The sequence below is a fragment of the Macrobrachium nipponense genome, chromosome 35, assembly GCF_015104395.2.
Source record: "Macrobrachium nipponense isolate FS-2020 chromosome 35, ASM1510439v2, whole genome shotgun sequence".
NCBI classification, from domain to species: Eukaryota; Metazoa; Arthropoda; class Malacostraca; order Decapoda; family Palaemonidae; genus Macrobrachium; species Macrobrachium nipponense.
The window spans coordinates 22,861,377-22,881,138 of NC_061096.1; the positions used below are offsets into that span (position 1 = coordinate 22,861,377).

At 50.5% G+C, this 19,762-nt stretch overlaps 1 protein-coding gene and 1 long non-coding RNA gene across 2 annotated transcripts in view; both read right to left on the reverse strand.

Moving 5' to 3' along the window:
- Positions 1-19,762, reverse strand: part of LOC135208481 (uncharacterized) — a 260,778-nt gene that overhangs the window by 205,192 nt on the left and 35,824 nt on the right. The gene's annotated exons all lie outside the window — the stretch shown is intronic.
- Positions 1-19,762, reverse strand: part of LOC135208873 (DNA-directed RNA polymerase III subunit RPC1-like) — a 195,208-nt gene that overhangs the window by 175,340 nt on the left and 106 nt on the right. The gene's annotated exons all lie outside the window — the stretch shown is intronic.

Sequence of the window (19,762 nt, forward strand, 5' to 3'; positions counted from 1 at the left end):
CCTGGGAGGAGTATAAGCTTCGGAATACTCCTGGCGCCTGGGAGGAGTAACGCGCTTGGAATACTCCCTGGCGCTTGGCAGGCGCAGAGCGCCTCGAATACTCCTGGCTTTTAGTAGGCGCATTTTGTTCAGAATACTCTGGCGTGTGGTAGGAGTATTAGTTCCGAATACTCCTGGCGCCTGGGCCTAGGAGTATAAGCTTCGGAATACTCCTGGCGCCTGGGAGGAGTATTAAGTGCAGAGTACTCCTGGCGCCTGGGAGGAGTATAAGCTTCGGAATACTCCTGGCGCCTGGGGAGGAGTATTAAGTGCAGAGTACTCCTGGCGCCTGTGAGGAGTATAAGCTTCGGAATACTCCTGGCGCCTGGGAGGAGTATTTAGTTCAGAATATCCTGGCGCCTGGAGGAGTATCTAGGCCCGACGACTCCTGGTTGTCTGGTATGAGCACGTCCGTTCCGAATACTCCTGATCCTTAGCATGCGTCTGATGTTTAGTAGGAGTATTTGGTTTCCGGTAGGCGCTTTCCGTCCTCACAAGTGCTCTACTCCTAACAGGATCTTCCTCTTCAGCTAACTCTTGGCGCTTGATTGAAGATCTTGAATGTTGTACTGGCTCGTTGCGCCTACTCGGAGCCTGGCTTCTGGTTGGCGCCCTACTCTTGACAGGAGTAGCTTCCTTTCTTACTTCTCTGTCTAGCGCACCGCCCCCCCCAGAGATGGCCGCCTGTGCGACAACTCCCCTGAAGGATGCGTCGCGCCTGGCAGGAGATAGGTATTTAGATCTTTTAATAGGAAGCCTATCATCCTTCTACGAGTAGGCTCCTTATAACGAGTTCCTACTAACAAGGCTAATTGCTCTTGCATATTCTTCAAAATTTTCTTGGTTGTAGGAATCTCCGAATTAGGAGAGGGAGATCTGGAAGGCGCTCTAGGATCCCTTCCAGACCCAGAGTCTGAATGTATTCTCGCCTTCTTTATTACCGCAAGGCGCTCCTCCTTCTGAGAAGCGCTCGGGACTCGAATTAAGTTCTTTCATACTCCTCTTCAAAGGACGGGAAAGATTCGACTCCTTCCATCCTCTTCTCGGAGAAGGCGAACTAGACGACGAAAAGCACTCTCGAAGGACGCTTTTCCTATAGCGGTCCTTGGCAGTCGATACGATCGATTCTGCCGAAGGGACGCCTGATCGTTGGGGATTCTCCACAACCCCCGTACGGCTTTCGACTTTCCTTCTCCTCCGGGCCAGGGAGCTTGGAAGAGGTCTAGGCCTGGGAGCGTCGCAGAGACGACCACTACACTGGGGACACTAATATCACTACCACATTCACTTTCCTTACCTTCCAATGCTGCGACTTTTTCCTGCATTTTCTGAAGGGAAGCTCTAAGTTCTGCTATTTCCGAAGCAGAACTAGAGGGATTAGCAATTTGTGAACGGGCTGAAACAGAATGGTCATGATCATCATAGGAAGAAGCTACAGAGCTAGATAGTAAATCATGAGAGGCAGACATTCTGCGGGTTTGGGGGGGTAAGCCGCCTTCCTCTCTCTATCTTTCTCTAACTTCTTCAAGTAAGAAGTTAGATTCTTCCACTCTTGTGCACTCAGTTTCTCACACTCATTACACGTATTCTCAATCGAACATTCAACCATTCTACACCCCCTACAACTAGTGTGAGGATCTACCGAAGCTTTCGGAATCCTCACCTTACAGCCCTCATTCACACACACTCTGAAACTAACACTAGAATCAGACATATTCACAAATTCCAAAAACCAAGTCCAAAAAACAGTCCACGATAGCGAATGCCAAACAACGATCCAAGTACGTCACCAAATATCAGCGAGAGATGATCAAAAGCTTTGCGAAAAACAATTCTAGTCAGGAGGAAGTAACAACAATGTTGATACAGCCGGCGACAGAGAGAATATGATTAGAAAACGGGAATAGTTCCTAGTCCTGCCACCCAGAGCAGGGCGGTAGATCACCTGACCTACCTGTAGCGAGTGCCGCGAAATTTGAAATTCTGTCGGGAACGACGGAGTCTATAGCTATGTATATATCTGACAGGTAAGTTGAATGTATGAAACCATAGGTTCTCCGACAGGAGCTGCTGCAGGGACACACCTGGAGTCAGCCTCGCTAACTCCGGGTTAACCTGTTTCGGCAGTATCGGGTCTTCCGAAGGCACGTAGAATCGCCTCTGCCGCTGTAGAGGAGGAGGAAGCAGCTTAGAAGACCGTCCGGACTTTAGCGAGTCCTCCCGTCCTGAGACGAGATTCTCCACCTGATCCAGGACTGAGCCTGCAAGCTCAGATCGCGGTAACCCCACCATCATTTTGGGCTCCCTCTTGGGACCCCAAAATGATTCGAGCCGGGACGTGGGCTCTGCCGGTGGTAGCGGCGATCCTTCCGCAAGGTCATTATGCAGACGCATCAGCTTAATGACCTCCGCAAAGTTCCTCTGTATCTCGGGAGTTACAGCGTCTTGTGGAGTAGGACCGTCCAGTCCCTCCAGCAAGAGCATATCCCGCGATACTCCTCCTTCAGAAGGAGGAACAGCGACAGACCCCTGACGGTCGCCTCCAACTACTTGCGCGTACGTTCTGGTCGGTCCTAAAACCGTGCCTGAGCCGTACGGCGTCATAGCTGGGTCACGAGCGGCGCACCTCTCGTGATCGCTCCTCGGTACCTCGCTCCTCCCGGTATAGCCCGAGGAGGTTGAAGGTACGGGAGAGGCAGACCTGACGCTCCCCCCTAGCTCGCTGGCAGGACCAGCGTGCGTGGAGGGCTGCTGCTGATCGTCAACCCGCGGCTGACGGTCGAGCAGCAGGCCTAGCCTTGCCGCTCGCCTGGGGCGATTGGCTCGGCTGAGAACGTCGAGACCGATCTCTAGCGTCAGGCGAGCTGCCGCTGGTCACCGTCTCCGCCCGGTCCCATCGGGAGCGGCGACGGGGTGACCTGCTAGGCTCTCTGTCGCGTCGAGACGGCCAGCGTCCTCTCGGCGCGTCGAGCCGCTGGTACCAGCCGTGGCTGTACCGGCGGCCCGCGGGGACTCCTTCCTCGCCTCAACCCGTGGCCGGTCAGCGACCGTCACGTCAGCCCGAGCAGCCAGTTGATCGCTGCGAGAGCGTCCACTGGCCGTGGCGAGAGTCGTGTGCACGACTCTCGCCAGTCTACTGCTCCGCGCCGCTGTCTTGACGGCGAGCGAGCGGGTTTCGGGGCGTCAAAACTTTTGGCTGGACGGTCTTCTTTGGAAGAGCGTCCACTCGGTGCTTCTCGCGAACGAAGAACGGCCGAGACGGAACCTGGTTTAGCGGCAGAACCGCTAACACCAGGTGAGGACGCACCAGCCGAGGCTGGTGCACCTCTGGTCCCCGTCGACTTCTTCTTTGCAGAAGAAGTGACGGGCCCCGTTCCCGAAGGAACAGGAGGACCAGCAGAAGAGCTCCCAGCTCGCCTGTGCGAGCCGGGCCCTTAGAAGATCGAAGGAGTCTCTTAGGGGGGGAGGAGGCAACCTTCTTCTTTCTTCGGCTGTTTGGCCTTAGAAGTCGAAGGGGAAGGAGAGGCAACAGACGACGAAGAAGACGACGACGACACCTTCTTCCTCTTCCTCTTCTTCTTCGCCAGGCTCCGCAGGACAGACGTCAGGTCTTCCATCCAGGAGGGAGCCGGGGCAGTTGCCGAAGCAACAGGGCCCGACTGCACCTGTCCGGAAAGACCTGAGACTGTGACAGCACCACCAACAGCAGGAACAACAGGAACAGGTCCAGGAACAGCAGGAACGGCAGGAACATCTGAAAGTGAATGAGCAGCAGGCACCTGATCTGAAAAGGAATGAGCGGCTGGGACAGCAACATGGTTACGGCAGGCACGGCAGGTACCACAGGAGAGCCAGGCGTCCTGTCGGCAGCTACCGTCATCCTCGGCACTGGCGGCAGGTCCAGGGGGGTGGGGACTCTTTGGGCAGCGGAAGTCCGGGGTCGGCAATACAAAGAACCCAGGTGGTGGTGGCACCGTCCTCTTTGGCACGGCAGAAATTGGTTTCTGTATTGCAGCCGTGGGTGTCACCGACATTACATGTGGTGTGTACACCAGATGCGGTGGCATCTCATATGCTGGTGTCGAGATTGTGGTTGTTGTAGTGGTCACCGCACCATGAGTGACCACTGCCGACCCCGCCAACCCGCTGAATCAACCCCTGTATACTAGGCACTCCCTGCAGTCCCAGCGACTCCCACACCTGTCCCAGGTCGTCCTTCGCTGATGGCACACCTGCGGAAGCAACAGTCGGGTTAGTTAGAGGGGCTTCCCCCTCGCGCCTGGGGGAAGAAGAACCCCCCCCAGAGCGGACGGAAGACCCCCGAGTACAACTGGACGTCCGGGTAGCGGGCGCCCTCCTCCACACTCGATGGATCGAGAGAGGAGAAGGACTCCGCTACCCCCCCCGCAGGGGAAGGCGCGAAACGTGGGGGCTGGCCGGGGGGCAGGAAAGAGGACGAAGTGTCCGTTACCAAAGGAGTCACTGGACTTTCCGATGACTTCTTGGGCGGCCTAAGTCTCTTCCTGCCCTCGTACAGCCCCACTGCACCTCGGACCAAATGCATACACGTACACAGGGCTCGTTGCGGGAGCACTCTCGCCCCCGACAACGAGTACAAACCTCGTGAGGATCTACATCGACAAACGATCTGAATCCCCCACATCTACGCCCCTCCAGCCCGGGACACACTCTACGGGCGACCGGGGGGGGGCGTGTGAAAATCTCCATTTCTTCTTCACTCATCATAATGATTAACAAAAGAAATGCAAAGTACTTACATCAACTCTGATTTATACAGAAAGAGAGGGCAAATACTCAAACTCAAAGCAAACGACAAAGCGGGCAGAGCGATGACGAGCACGTCCTTTCCCACACACGGCGAAAGCAAAAAGTGATTTGTTTACCTCCCAGTCGCGCGGCGCGCGACGATCGACAAGCAGTTAACTACCGTTCTCCCCTTGTTCGAAGCTTACGACCGTTCCAGCTGCCGCTAGCTACTTCCTATTGTTAAAGGACCGAGGGTTTGTATTACGTATCGGAACAACTGGATATTCCCGTCCGTTCTCCTCTATTCCAGGTTGGTCGCCTACTGTGAGATAGTCTTCTTTCAGCAGCAGTCTTCTTCCCAATGCTAGAAATTCCAGGAATTCGAGCATAGGCGAGGTTCCCGATTATCGTGTAACATATCGGGGATTCTCGTCTCGCTCACTTTGGACCGCGGTCTCGCCTAAATGTTTGGAGATCGTAAAAAACTCGAACACTGAATGCGCTAGAAATTCCGTAGAATTCTAAGCAGTTTGTGAATCCCCCATCGAATTCGTCAAACGATATCGGCTGGTGGTCCTCTCGATTCCCGTAGAAATCGAGAATGGGGCAGGATCCCTCCTCAACGACCGGGGCTTACGTCAGGTAGGACCCGAAGGTCCCCCCGGTAGCGCAGTCCCTAACGTGGGATCCTACAGAGAAATCTCTGTAGGATCCCTCCCCTTTCCCTCGTAGCCGTAAGGAGAGAGGGAATGAGGGAGGAATTGGATACTCGCTCGCCTTCCCAGTGGAACTAGCAGTTGGAGAAGAGTAGGAGCAGCCATCGCCGCAACAGAGTCTGGGAAAACGTATCGTCAGGAGAAAACGTTTTCCCGAGGAGGGTTACGAACTCTCACTGTAGGTAAGGGTCTGCCGCCACTGTGAACGTCGTCTGGGTGGGGCTGATCGACACCTGACAGGAGAGAGCCGATACCGTCCTTCCACTCATTCCAGTCCTCGTCGAGGTCGAAACCTCTCCGGAGGACCGAAGGAGTATTTATATACGGTGTCCGAAGACACGTAGAAACGCCGCTGTCGCAGTAGAGGAGGTGGAAGTAGCTTGATCGACCGGCCAGAACTGAGAGAGCCTTCTTGTCCGGAGACGAGAGACTCTGGTTCAAGACAGAATCGGCAAGCTCCGATCGCGGCAGACCCACCGTCGGTTTGGGTTCCCTCTCGGGCCCCAAAACGACTCGAGCAGAGAAGTGGGCTCTGCTGGTGGGAGCGGCAATCCTTCCCCGAGGTCGTTGCGCTGACGAATCAGCGCCATAACCTCGACAAAGTTCCTCTGGATCTCGGTAAGTCATAGCATCTTGCAGAGTAGGACCGTCAAGCCCCTCGAACAAGAGCATTCGAGAACCTCCCCCATTAGGAGAGGAACTGCGATAGACCCCTCTCGGATTCCTCCTTGCCACTTGCGCGTACGTTCCCTGGTCGGTTCCCGAAGATCGTACCTGGTACTTACGGCGTCGTGACGGGATCGTGCGGGGTATGCCCCTCACGATCACCGGCCCGCTGTGCCTCGCTCTTCCTGGTGCAAACCGAGGAAGTTGCAGGCACGGGAGAGGAAGACATGGCGCTCCTCTTTCGCTCGCTGGCAGAACCAGCGGGCTTGGAGGGCTGCAGGCGATCGCCACTTTGCAGGCCTAGTCGAGCCGTTTCCCAGGGAAACGGCTGGACCGAGAACAGCGGCCCCGATCTCGTGTCCAGAGGAGCTGCTGCTGGTCCCCCGTACCCCCTATCCGCCCGGTCCCTGTGGGAGTGGCGGTCAGGTGACCTGCTAGGCTCGCTGTCGCGGTTGAGAAACCGGATTGGATTCATCCCCTCTCGGCGCGTCGAGCCGACCGGTACCAGCCGCTCTGGCTGGCACCGACGGCGCGGGGACCCCCCACCCCCCCTTCCTCACCTCAGCGTGTGGCCGGTTGGAGACCGTCACGTCAGCCCGAGCAGCCGGCTGGTCGCTGCGAGAGCGTCCGCTGGCCTGGCGAGAGTCGTCTGCACGACTCTCGCCAGTCTTCTGCTCCGCGCTTTGGTCTTGACGGCGAGCGAGCGAGGCTCGGGCGTCAAAGACTTTGGCTGGACGGTCTCCCCGCGGGAGACCGTCCCACCTCGGTACTTCTCGCGAACGAGAGGCCGAGGCGGATCCTGGTTTAGCGGCAGAACCGCTAGAACTAGGCGAGGAAGTGCCAGCCGAAGCTGGTACTCCTCTGGTCCCCGTCTTCTTCTCCTTGGTAGAAGAAGACGGGCCCTGTTCCCGAGGGAGCAGGAGGACCACAGAAGAGCTCCCCAATCGCCGGAGCGTGGGCCCTTAGAAGGTCCCGAAGGAGCCTTCTTAGGGGAGAAACCCCAGGGTTACCAGCTGGTCGCTGTAAGATAGCGGCCGCTGGCCTGGCGAGAGTCACCTGAGCGGCTCTCACCAGCCTTCTGCTCCGTGCCGCGTCTTGGCGCCGAGCGAACTCTGGCGCCGAAACTTGGCTGCACGGTCTCCCGAGGGAGAACGTACACTCGGGATCTCTCGCACACCAGGCGAGGAAGTACCTAAGAGCTAACCGATACTCCTCTGGTCCCCGTCTATCTCTTCCTTCCTTACGGAAGGGGAGACGGGCCCCCGCTCCCGAAGGAGCAGGGGATGACCAGCAGAATGGAACCCCCCGTCCCACCGGGGTTGGGACAGGGTCCCTTAGAAGTTCCCGAAGGAAACTTCTTAGGGGGGAAGGCAGCCTTCTTCTTCTTCGGCTTATGGGACTTAGAAGTCGAAGGGGAAGCAGGCAGCAGCAGACGATGAAGACGAAGATGACAGCTTCCTCTTTCTTCCTCTTCCTCGTCAGCTCACGCAGGACAGTCGTCAGGTCCTCCATCCAGGCCGGAGCCGGGCTATTGCCGAAGCAACACGGCCCAACTGCACCTGTCCGGAAGGACCTGGGACTGGGGAAGACACACCATGGGCAGGACCAGCATGGACAGGCTCAGGAACCAGGAGCGCAGGAACAGAACCAGCTAGGAGCGGCAGGAACGCGGCAGCGGTAGACGCCCAGAAGTGACAGCCAAGCCAACAGCGGGAATCACATCAGCAGCGGGAATCACATCAACGGCAGGTACGGCAGGCCCAGCGATCGCCTCGTAGAATCATCGGCAGCCAGCGGGAACCTGGGTACTGGCGGCCGTCCAGGGGCGAGCTGCTGGAACAGCGGAAGTCTGGGGCAGGCAACACGAAGAAAACAGGCGGCGGCGGCAACCCCCCCTCGGTACGGCGGCGGGGCCCTAGTAGCGGCAGACGGCGTCACCGACACAGCATGGGGAGTGTAGACCAGGCCGGGGAGGGGAGGGGGGGGGGGGGGGGGGGGGGGGGGGGGGGGGGGGGGGGGGGGGGGGGGGGGGGGGGAGGGGGGGGGGGGGGGGGGTGGGGGGGGGGGTGGGGGGGGGGGAGCAGCAGCAGCAAAACAAGCGGCCGTGGTAGTAGTGGAGACCGCCCCAGACCTCGCTAGATGCTGCAGCAGCTCGTGGATGCTAGGCACACCCTGCCGCCGCGGTGGTCCATACCTGTCCAAGGTCGTCTCCCACGGATGTAGCACCTGCGGTAGCATAAATACATTAGTAAGAGGGTTCCCTCACGCACGGGGGGAAGACATGCCCCACCCCGAACGCAAGGAAGACCCCAAATACAAAATACGTACAACGAGGAAGCTGACGCGGGGGGCAGGAAGGAAGACGAAGAATCGGATACCAAGGGATTCGCGGGAGAGCTTTCCGACGACTTCCTGGCAGACCTTCGCTTCCCCTACCCCCGCACAGCAGTTAAAAGTAATATGAAAATGAAACAGAATACTGCCCTTGCGATTCACTTCATAGAACTTAAAGGGGAAAAGATCAATTCCCGGGTAAGAGCTGGAACTTGATCCTAAATATGCTATCATAAAACTATATATGAAAATGAAACAGAATACTGCACTTGCAATTTCACTTTTCACAGAAAATAATCGTAAGGATCAATTCCCGGGTAAGAGCGAAAATTGATCCAAATTAATTTTATGCAAATAAACATAAATGAAAATGAAAAGAATACTGCAATTGCGAATCCACTTTCATTGCATTTTATCATACCAAATAAAAAGCTCGTGCCGAGCGCAATCACACTCTCGGTAACGAACGCACAGGGCAAAAATATAATGAAAAAAAGTACTTACATTTTTCAATTACACACTTTCGCGGCCGAAAGCAAAAGTGATTTGTCGGACAAGCTGTTAACTACCATTCTCCCCTTGTTCGAAGCTTACGACCGTTCCAGCTGCCGCTAGCTACTTCCTATTGTTAAAGGACCGATGGTTTGTATTACGTATCGGAACAAATGTAAAATATTGATGTTTTACTACTTATTTAAAAATTAGCTAAGAGCACGCTTCTCGTCATCTTCTACCAAAACAGCTGTTTACTCCTGGCTTGTTTGTTGGTGAGAAATCGTGTTTCGATTGTTGTGATGAAAGTGCTCCAGCGTCTGTGGGCACAAGTGGTGTGCGGATTTATCACAGGAAATGGTTAGTTTATTGACACAAGCTACTCCGTAAACATCAAGATGGCGTCAATCTTCTAAATACGTTTGAGACCGTTTTCAGTACCCTCTGTTTAAATCTTAAAATTTGGCCTTAATTTCTAACTTTGGAGAAAATACTTACTTCGAAAGGAGAGTAGAGGTCTTTAGCTCCGTTTCTCACCAACAACAAGTCGCGACTGAGGTAGATCTAGTGTACCTATCCGCGGCGGCCCAGAGTATGGCAGTTGCAGTTTTTTCTGTTTTGATGCAGTTTTTACCTCCTGAGCAAGAATTTGAAGTAATATTTATTCGGACGACTCTAATTTACCTTTGAACTTCTATCCTACGGTAAAGGTGACCATTGGGAACCGGGGTTTTGGGTGGGACAAAACCCCAACTCTATCCTAAACTACGGTAAGGGGACCCCAGGGGTGGGGAACCGGGGTTTTGGGTGGGCGGGAGAAAACACTTGGGGGGAGATTTTGCCGTGTTATTGTGGTATTTTCCCACATTTATCACTTTTAAAAACACGAAATACAGGCGGAAATAAGAAATAACAAAACTAGCTATAGTGGAGCCGTTCCACATCCATATTTGTCTACTACCCACTACTACCACAACAATGAATCCTACTACGCATGCGCTAATGCTACTGCGCATGCGCTAACTGTAAGGGAGCTTTTGGCCTAAACTCGGACTTCTTAGTGAGGAAAGAAATGGGGGTTTACGGGAGGGATATATGTATTTAGCCAAACACGTTACAGTATGACTCCTACATTGCTACCGGACTGAGTGAAGGATTGGGTGGTAACAGGGTTCCCAGATTTGGCAGTTTCTCGCCAAATTTGGCTTTTTTTCCTAATTTGGTGGTAAAAATTCACTTTGGCTGGTTAGTGGTATTTTGGCTGGTTTTCAAACCACTTTCTATTTGAGCTAAACACTGATCCCACACGTTTGCCAGGAAATCTCTCCCCAGATTGGGAATTTGTTTTGAAGGTTTTCAGGAAAATCTTGGGGAATTTGAATAGGTTTTCACAGTAAAAAACTTGGCTAACATTTACAAGCAAAATAATGTAGATGGAATTAAATAAAAATCAACACACACCACACAGAGACCACAAAACAGCGCCGGATTCTCAGGGAACGAGCCTCATTCAAAATTTCAATTCATTCTCGTTTTTTTTCCTGCATTCTTATATTAGTTTATATATCTAACTAAACTATGATGCCGCTATACAAGCATATATATGATAAAAAAATATTGCCATTATAAAGATAGATATAACGCACATATATTTGCCGGTTATTTGGGTTGGTTTGGATTACATTTGGCGGGATTTTGGCTGGTTTCATGGTAGACTTTGGCTGGTTGGTAGTGGTGTCATCTGGGAACCCACTGGCTGGTAACCCATACGTTGAGTTACATAAAAGCATTTACCTATTTTTTGTTTATTAACATGTTATGTGAATTCTAGTGTTTATTCCTTTTCATTTTTCCATAGTATTTGTATAAAAACTGTTTTGAAATATCCCCACCTAATCATTTCACCATATATAACTGGAAATATTATGTTAATTGAGGACAGACACCTAAAAATGCCTACGTGTTGATATAGAACTCACTTTTAGGACGTTTCGATACTACCTACCTACCTACCTGTTACTGAAATTGCACATTGCGTTGCATATTACATACACACTCCCTATATCATTTATACACAAGTCAATCCCTCCCCTTTCCAGTATTCACGACTGGCTCTTTACGTTACACCATTTACAATGCATTTCTCACCGATACCAATACCTATATTAAAGTTTGCCATTATTATTATAAAATGACAATTTGTCTAAAATTGCATTTTTCCTAACTATACAAACCTGAGGTCCTTTTACAATAGGAAGGTACTAGCGGCAGCTGGATAGGTCGTAAGCTTTCGAACAAGGGGTTCGGTAGTTAACTGCTTGTCCGACAGGCGCGCGCGCGCGACTGGGAGGTAAACAAATCACTTTTGCTTTTGGCCCAAGCAAAAACTGCAGAGTGAGGGTGGCATGATGGTGGGGCTATGTGTAAAAGGACCTCAGGTTTGTATAGTTAGGAAAAATGATATTGTTATGATACAATAAAGTTTCATACATACTTACCTGGCAGATATATACATAGCTAAGACTCCGTCGTCCCCGACAGAAATTCAAATTTCGCGCCACTCGCTACAGGTAGGTCAGGTGATCTACCAGCCTGCCCTGGGCGGCAGGACTAGGAACCATCCCCGTTTTCTATCATATTTTCTCTCTTCCACCTGTCTCCTGCGGGGAGGCTGGGTGTGGGCCTTTAATTGTATATATCTGCCAGGTAAGTATGTATGAAACTTTATTGTATAATAACAATATCATTTTCATACAATCAACTTACCTGTCAGATATATACATAGCTGATTGGCACCCTTCGGTGGTAGGGTAAGAGACAGCTACTATATGGAATAGACAGGTAAACAACATATGTTGGTAGGTATAAATAAAACCTTGGTTCCTACCTGATAGGTGGTAGACTTCGTGGGTGTTTGCCCAGTAGTCTGCATCACCTCAAGAAACTTTAGCGAGATACGTGATCTATGGCCAAGAGTTCTTGTGGGTCTGCCGATGGGGTCCTTACCCACTTACTCGGCAGAGCCTAAAAGGACTTTGTCAATGGGTGCTGATCCACTTATATGACAATACACCTTATGAAGGAGCACACCAATCCCGACCACCTGATCCTAACCCTATGTTAGAACTAAGATTGTTACGAGTTATCCCCCGAACTCGTCACAACAACCGTAACTCAAAAACCACTACGCACACATACATAATTTCCAAAAAAAATTATACCCAACTAATTGGATATGACAAGAATTCTCTTACTGAACAACATAGACGGCCGCCCGTGCGAGCCTAAGTCCTCCATTGTTCGAAGAGACTCTCGACCATATCCAAAAAGAAGAACAGTATATACATTTAAGGATTGGTGTCGGCTCCCGTACCCAGAATCGTATCTGCCGATACGATAGGACCTAGAGAAAAACACTTCTCATACGTCACACGCACGTCTTTCAAGTAATGAGATGCAAATACTGAGTTGCATCTCCAATATGTCGTATCTATGATGTTTTTTAAGCGACATATTCTTATAAAACGAGAGAGACGTCGCTACCGCTCTTACTTCATGAGCTTTTACTCTTAGTAGTTGTAACTGTTCGTCAGACAGACCTTATGAGCGTCCGTAATGACGTTTCTTACAAAGAACTCCAGAGCATTCTTGGACATCAGTCTTGTGGGGTCTTTTACCGCGCACCAGAGACCTTGTCTAGAGCCTCCCAACTGACGCTTTCTCTGAAGGTAGAACTTCAGCGATCTAACAGGGCATAGAGACCTCTCTGCTTCTCTGCCTACGAGACTCGACATTCCTTTGACTTCGAATGACTTAGGCCAGGGATTCGTGGGATTCTCGTTTTTCGCTAAAAACAGGGTCTTAAACGAGCAAATAGCCGAGTCTCCCTTGAATCCTACTTTATCCTGCAGAGCTTGTAATTCACTAATTCTCTTTGCCGTAGCTAAAGATAATAGGAATATGCATTTTCTAGTTATGTCTCTAAACGATGCCAGATGAGGAGGTTCGAATCTATCCGATGACAGATATTTGAGGACTACGTCCAGGTTCCAGTTCGGAGGTACTGGTTCCTTAGACTTTGAAGTCTCAAACGATCTTATGAGATCGTGGAGATCTTTGTTATTTGCCAGATCTAATCCTCTGTTCCTGAATACAGCCGAGAGCATACTTCTGTATCCCTTTATTGTGGATACGGCTAGATGAGATTTTACTCTCAGGAATAGCAAGAAAATGATATTGTAATGATACAATTAAGTTTGTTCATACTTACCTGGCAGATATATATATAGCTGATAATTTCCGACACCGACAGAATTTAAAACTTACGACACACGTAGTGGGAGTCAGGTGGTTAGTACCAATGTTGCACCCCAGCCCGCCTCCGAGGCGTCTGAAAACAATGTCAGGCTTGGGTTCCGTACTTGCAGGGACACTCCTTTGTTTTCCCTTAATGGAATCAACCACCACTTCAAATGATGTCTTATTTCTTCCGAGATTGGAAACGTGTCCGAGAGCTGACCTGTCTTCCAACTCCAACTTCTTCTTAGGAAGAACTGAAGCGGTCGAAGATGTATCTTCCTAGGAGAAAAGAACTGTTCGAGCGAGGAAAGGGGTTCCCAGAAGGCTCAGCCATTCCCTCGCTGAAGTGCGCTCTTTCCCTAGAAAGTTCGATACTGTGGCACAGCCTTTCTTTATTCTCTCTTGAGATGGAAAACTCGAAAACCCCGAGAATCCATCTGAATCCCCAGATAAACCACGTTCTGGGCTGGGGATCATCTGAGACTTCTCGAGGTTCACGATCAATCCCAAAGATTTTGTCAATTCCAGTGTTATTAACAGGTCCTCCAAACACTGCTTTTGAGACCTGGCTCTGATGAGCCAGTCGTCCAGGTACAGGGAGACATTTATCCCTTTCAAATGTAAGTGCCTTGCTACATTTTCATCACGTCTGTGAAGACTTGAGGAGCTGTGGACAGGCCGAAACACAGGGCCCTGAACTGATAATTTCTTCCTTCGAACATAAATCGAAGGTACTTCCTCGACGAATGGTGGATCGGGATGTGGAAGTATGCGTCCTGAAGGTCTAGGGACACCATCCAATCCCCTTGCCGCAGTGCTGCAAGGACTGAAGCAGACGTTTCCATGCTGAACTTCTGTTGTTCGACAAATTTGTCAGCGCACTTACGTCCAGAACCGGTCTCCATCCCCCCGAGGCTTTTGCTACAAGAAACAAGCGATTGTAAAACCCCGGGGAGTTGCAATCCAGCACTAGCTCTATTGCTCTTTTGTCCCACATCTGTTCCACCATCTGACGAAGAGTATCCATCAGAACAGGGTCCCTGTATCTGGCGGACAATTCCCTCGGTGATGTTGTCAAGGGAGGAATGTCCTTGAATGGGATGCGATACCCCTTCTTGATAATCGACATCGTCCAAGGATTCGCTCCTATGTCTTCCCAGGCTTTCGCAAAAGAATGTAACCTGGCTCCTACGGGTGTCTGGAGGACAGAATTCTCACTTCCCTTTCTTAAAGGACGAAGGAAGACCTGCCCCTCTTTTCGTTGACTTCCTTCTGGCGATCGATCTAGTTGGAAGACCTCCTCGAAAGGGCTGCTGCTGAGTTGGGCGAGCCACTTTCTTTTCCCCCTCACTAGCACAGGCCTATTCTTCCTTGAGGATTGTCTAAGGAGATCCTGGGTGGCCTTTTCCGTCAGAGAATGCGCGATGTCCTTCACCAACTGCGATGAAAAAAGTGTTTCAGAGAGAGGCGCAAACAATAAGGCGGCTCTCTGCGAAGGAGAGACGGCCTTCGTGAGGAAAGCACTGTGCACCGCCCTTTTCTTTAAAACTCCTGCACCAAAGAGGGAGCATACCTCAGCCGATCCATCCTGAACAGCCTTATCAATGCAGGCGAGGATGCAATTTAGGGTTTCTGGGTCGAGTTGTTCCTTTTTCCTGAGATTTCTTGGCCAGAACCCCAAGGGGACCAATCTAAGAAGTTAAAAAACTTCTAAAGTGTAAAAAGTCCCTTGAGGAGGTGGTCCGTTTCCGAAAGCCCCCATGTTACCTTCGCTGCATTCAAGGCGTGCCTTCTCGACGAATCCACCAAACTCGAGAAGTCTGATTCAGCTGAAACGGACAGAGACAATCCCATATCCTCTCCCGTTTCGTACCAAATGCCTCTCCTCCCTGTAAGTTTAGCGGGAGGCATACAAAGACCGTCCTTCCTAACTCCTCCTTCTTCTTGAACCAGGAGTCAGAGAATGTAGAGCCCTCCTCATAGATATAGCAGGCTTCATTTTAAGGAAAGAGGAAGACTTGTGTGTTTTCGTGCTCGAAAACTGAGAGCGTGGAGAAGGGGGAGCAGCTGGCGTCAAAGAGTCTCCATATTCCTCCAATAGAAGGGACGAAAGAACTTTATAATTAGAAGATCCTTTCCTTCATTTCGTCCTCCGAGGCATCTTCTGGGTTGATAGGCTCGAAGAGAAGGCTCTCTTCTTTCTTCTGACTCTTCTCTTACTCTCTTACGAGTGTCAGGCTCTTCATACGAGGAATGCGCCTGGTGTACAGCAGGAGTATCTCGCCTGGAGGAGTAACGTGTTTGGAATACTCCTGGCGCTTGGCAGGCGCAGAGCGCCTCGAATACTCCTGGCTTCTAGTAGGCGCATTTTTGTTACAGGAATACTCCTGGCGCGGGGTGGTAGGAGTATTAAGTTCAGAATATCTGGCGGGTTTTGGGAGGGAGTATAAGCTTCGGAATACTCCTGGCGCCTGGGAGGAGTATTAAGTCCAGAGTACTCCTGGCGCCTGGGAGGAGTATAAGTTTCGGAATACTCCTGGCGCCTGGGAGGATATTCAGTTCAGATACTCCTGGCGCCTGGGAGGAGTATCTAGGTCCGACGACTCCTGGCGCCTGGTAGGAGCACGTCGTTCCAAATACTCCTGATCCTTAGAATGCGCTGATGTTTTAGTATGAGTATTGATTCCGGTAGGCGCTTTCCGTCTCACAAGCGCTCTACTCCTAACAGGATCTTCCTCTTCAGCTAACTCTTGGCGCTTGATTGAAGCTCTTGAATGTTGTACTGGCTCGTTGCGCCTACCTCGGGAGCCTGGCTTCTGGGTTGGCGCCCTACTCTTGACAGGAGTAACTTCCTTTCTTACTTCTCTCCTGTCTAGCGCACCGCTCCCCCCAGAGATGGCCGCCTGTGCGACAACTCCCCTGAAGGATGCGTCGCGCCCGACAGGAGAAAGGCATTTAGATCTTTTAAATAGGAAGCCTATCATCCTTCTTACGAGTAGGCTCCTTATAACGAGTTCCTACTAACAAGGCTAATTGCTCTTGCATATTCTTCAAAATTTTCCTGGTTGAGGAATCTTCCGAATTAGGAGAGGGAGATCTGGAAGGCGCTCTAGGATCCCTTCCAGACCCAGAGTCTGAATGTATTCTCGCCATTCTTTATTACCGAAGGCAAGGCTCTCCTCCTTCCGAAAGCGCTCGGGACGCGAATTGAGCTCAATGCTCTATCATACTCCTCTTCAAAGGACGGGAAAGGATTCGACTCCTTCCATCCTCTTCTCGGAGAAGGCGAACTAGACGACGAGAAAAGCACTCTCGAAGGACGCTTTTCCTATAGCGGTCCTTGGCAGTCGATACGATCGATTCTGCCGAAGGGACGCCTGATCGTTGGGGATTCTCCACACCCCCGTACGGCTTTCGACTTTCCTTCTCCTCCGGGCCAGGGAGCTTGGAAGAGGTCTAGGCCTGGGAGCGTCGCAGAGACGACCAGACGCCCCCTCCACTACACTGGGACACTAACATCACTACCACATTCACTTTCCTTACCTTCCAATGCTGCGACTTTTTCCTGCATTTTCTGAAGGGAAGCTCTAAGTTCTGCTATTTCCGAAGCAGAAACTAGAGGGATTAGCAATTTGTGAACTGGCTGAAACAGAATGGTCATGATTATCATAGGAAGAAGCTACAGAGCTAGATAGTAAATCATGAGGCAGACATTCTGCGGGTGTTTTTTATAAGCCGCCTTCCTCTCTCTATCTTTCTCTAACTTCTTCAGTAAGAAGTTAGATTCTTCCACTCTTGTGCACTCAGTTTCTCACACTCGTTACACGTATTCTCAATCGAGCATTCAACCATTCTACACCCCCTACAAATAGTGTGAGGATCTACCGAAGCTTTCGGAATCCTCACCTTACAGCCCTCATTCACACACACTCTGAACTAACACTAGAATCAGACATATTCACAAATTCCAAAAACAAGTCCAAAAAACACGTCCACGATAGCGAATGCCAAACAACGATCCAAGTACGTCACCAAATATCAGCGAGAGATGATCAAAAGCTTGCGAAAACGAATTCTAGTCAGGAGGAAGTAACAACATGTTGATACAGCCGCGACAGAGAGAATCTGATTAGAAAACGGGAATAGTTCCTAGCCCTGCCACCCAGAGCAGGGCGGTAGATCACCTGACCTACCTGTAGCGAGTGCCGCGAAATTTGAAATTCTGTCGGGAACGACGGAGTCTATAGCTATGTATATATCTGACAGGTAAGTTGAATGTATGAAAATATAGTTTGCCATTATTCTTATAAAACCTACATTTCAATATATTCCATTATACACTTTTACAGACATTACAATTTACACCTCCCTTCCAGTTTCCTTACTATTACGCAGTTATGTATGGTTTACTTTTACATTTTACAACACTTCCACACAAAGCCATCAAAGTTAGGTTTTTATATGTCATTTTACCTACTGGGGGTGGGGCCAATCCCATCCCCCGGTTTAGGCAACATATCCCTTAGGTTTAGTTTGTTATATGTTGGTTTACCTACTAGTTTTACTTCATTGAAAGGGGTTACCCGGTTAGCTAGGTTGGTTAGTTCTTCAAGGGTGGATACCGGGGGGGTGGGGGGGTACATTCCCTACTTGGTTACCTACTAGGTTAGGTTTGGTTTAGGTTACATTCCTTACTAGGTTAGGTTAGGCCTTTAAGGGGGGGTACAGGGGGTGAAGCCCCCATGGTCAGGCAATATTTCCCTACTAGGTTAGGTTAGGTTAGGTTGGTTAGGTTATATTCCTTACTAGGTTACGTTAGGCCTTTAAGGGGGGGTACGGGGGGGCGAAACCCCCACCTGGTCAGGCAATATTCCCTACTAGGTTAGGTTAGGTTAGGTTGGTTAGGTTACATTCCTTACTAGGTTACGTTAGGCCTAGTATTTCCCTACTAGTTAGGTTAGGTTACGTTCCTTACTAGGTTAGGTCAGGCCTTTAAGGGGGGTACGGGACGAAGCCCCCCTGGTCAGGCAATGTTCCCTACTAGGTTAGGTTAGGGTTAGGTTTGGTTAGGTTACATTCCTTACTATTGGTTAGTTAGGCCTTTAAGGGGGGTACGGGGGGGCGAAGCCCCCCTGGTCAGGCAATATTCCCTACTAGGTTAGGTTTAGGTTAGGTTGGTTAGGTTACATTCTTACTAGGTTAGGTTAGGCCCTTTAAGGGGGGGTACGGGGGGGGCGGGGGGCGAAGCCCCCCTGGTCAGGCAATATTCCCTACTAGGTTAGGTTGGTTAGGTTGGTTAGGTTACATTCCTTACTAGGTTAGGTTAGGCCTTTAAGGGGGGTACGGGGGGCGAAGCCCACCTGGTCAGGCAATATTCCCTACTAGGTTAGGTTGTTAGGTTACATTTCTTACTCGGTTACGTTAGGCCTAGTATTTCCATACTAGGGTTTAGGTTTACTCCTTACTAGGTTAGGTTTAGGCCTTTAGGGGGGGTAAGGAAAACGGGGGGGCGAAGCCCCCCTGGTCAGGCAATGTTCCCTACTAGGTTGAGGTTAGGTTAGGTTAGGTTAGTTAGGTTACATTCCATTACTAGGTTACGTTAGGCCTAATATTTCCCTACTAGGTTAGGTTAGGTTACGTTCCTTACTAGGTTAGGTTAGGCCTTTAAGGGGGGGGTACGGGGGGGCGAAGCCCCTGGTCAGGCAATATTCCCTACTAGGTTAGGTTAGGTTAGGTTACATTCCTTACTAGGTTAGGTTAGGTTAGGTTGGTTAGGTTACATTCCTTACTAGGTTACGTTGGAGGCTTTAATGGGGGGTTACGGGGGGGCGAAGCCCCCCTGGTCAGGTAATGTTTTAGGAAAGTGAGTGTTAGGCTTTCGCCGAAAGTTGCGTTCAAGGTAATGTTACTATTCAGTGGGGTGCTACTAAGACAACTCGTACCTTCCACCTTACTCCGCCCATCACCTGTGCGTTACCCCCCCCCCCTTTGTGAACATATGGCTCCGTGGTGGTTGGGGAATTTAAACATGGCGGCTGTGTTTACATTTCCTTCACCGTAACGAATACTTGGTACCGTTCCCATAGGACCGTTCTTCGGTGACTTACACTATGGCAATTGAACATTTTCTATGTTTATTTTGTTTAGTTGCTTTACAAGGGTTGTAAGGAAGAATTTTTTTCGTTTGGTGTTGGAACTAAACTTTAATATACCTTTGAGTTTGGTGCGGCTATTATGTCACTTTAAAAGGTCAATTACTGCTTAGTTACAGCGGCCGAATGGATATTACTTTTAAATCTTGTACAGTAACTAAAATAACATAGGAATCAGTCAATTGCCATAGTCTAAGCCACAGCGGATTGCTTCTGTAGAAATACCGCGACTGATGCCCATCTCGGGTGTCAGGACGCGTTATAATGTACTTTTCCGGAGGGTGGCAAGCGTTGATT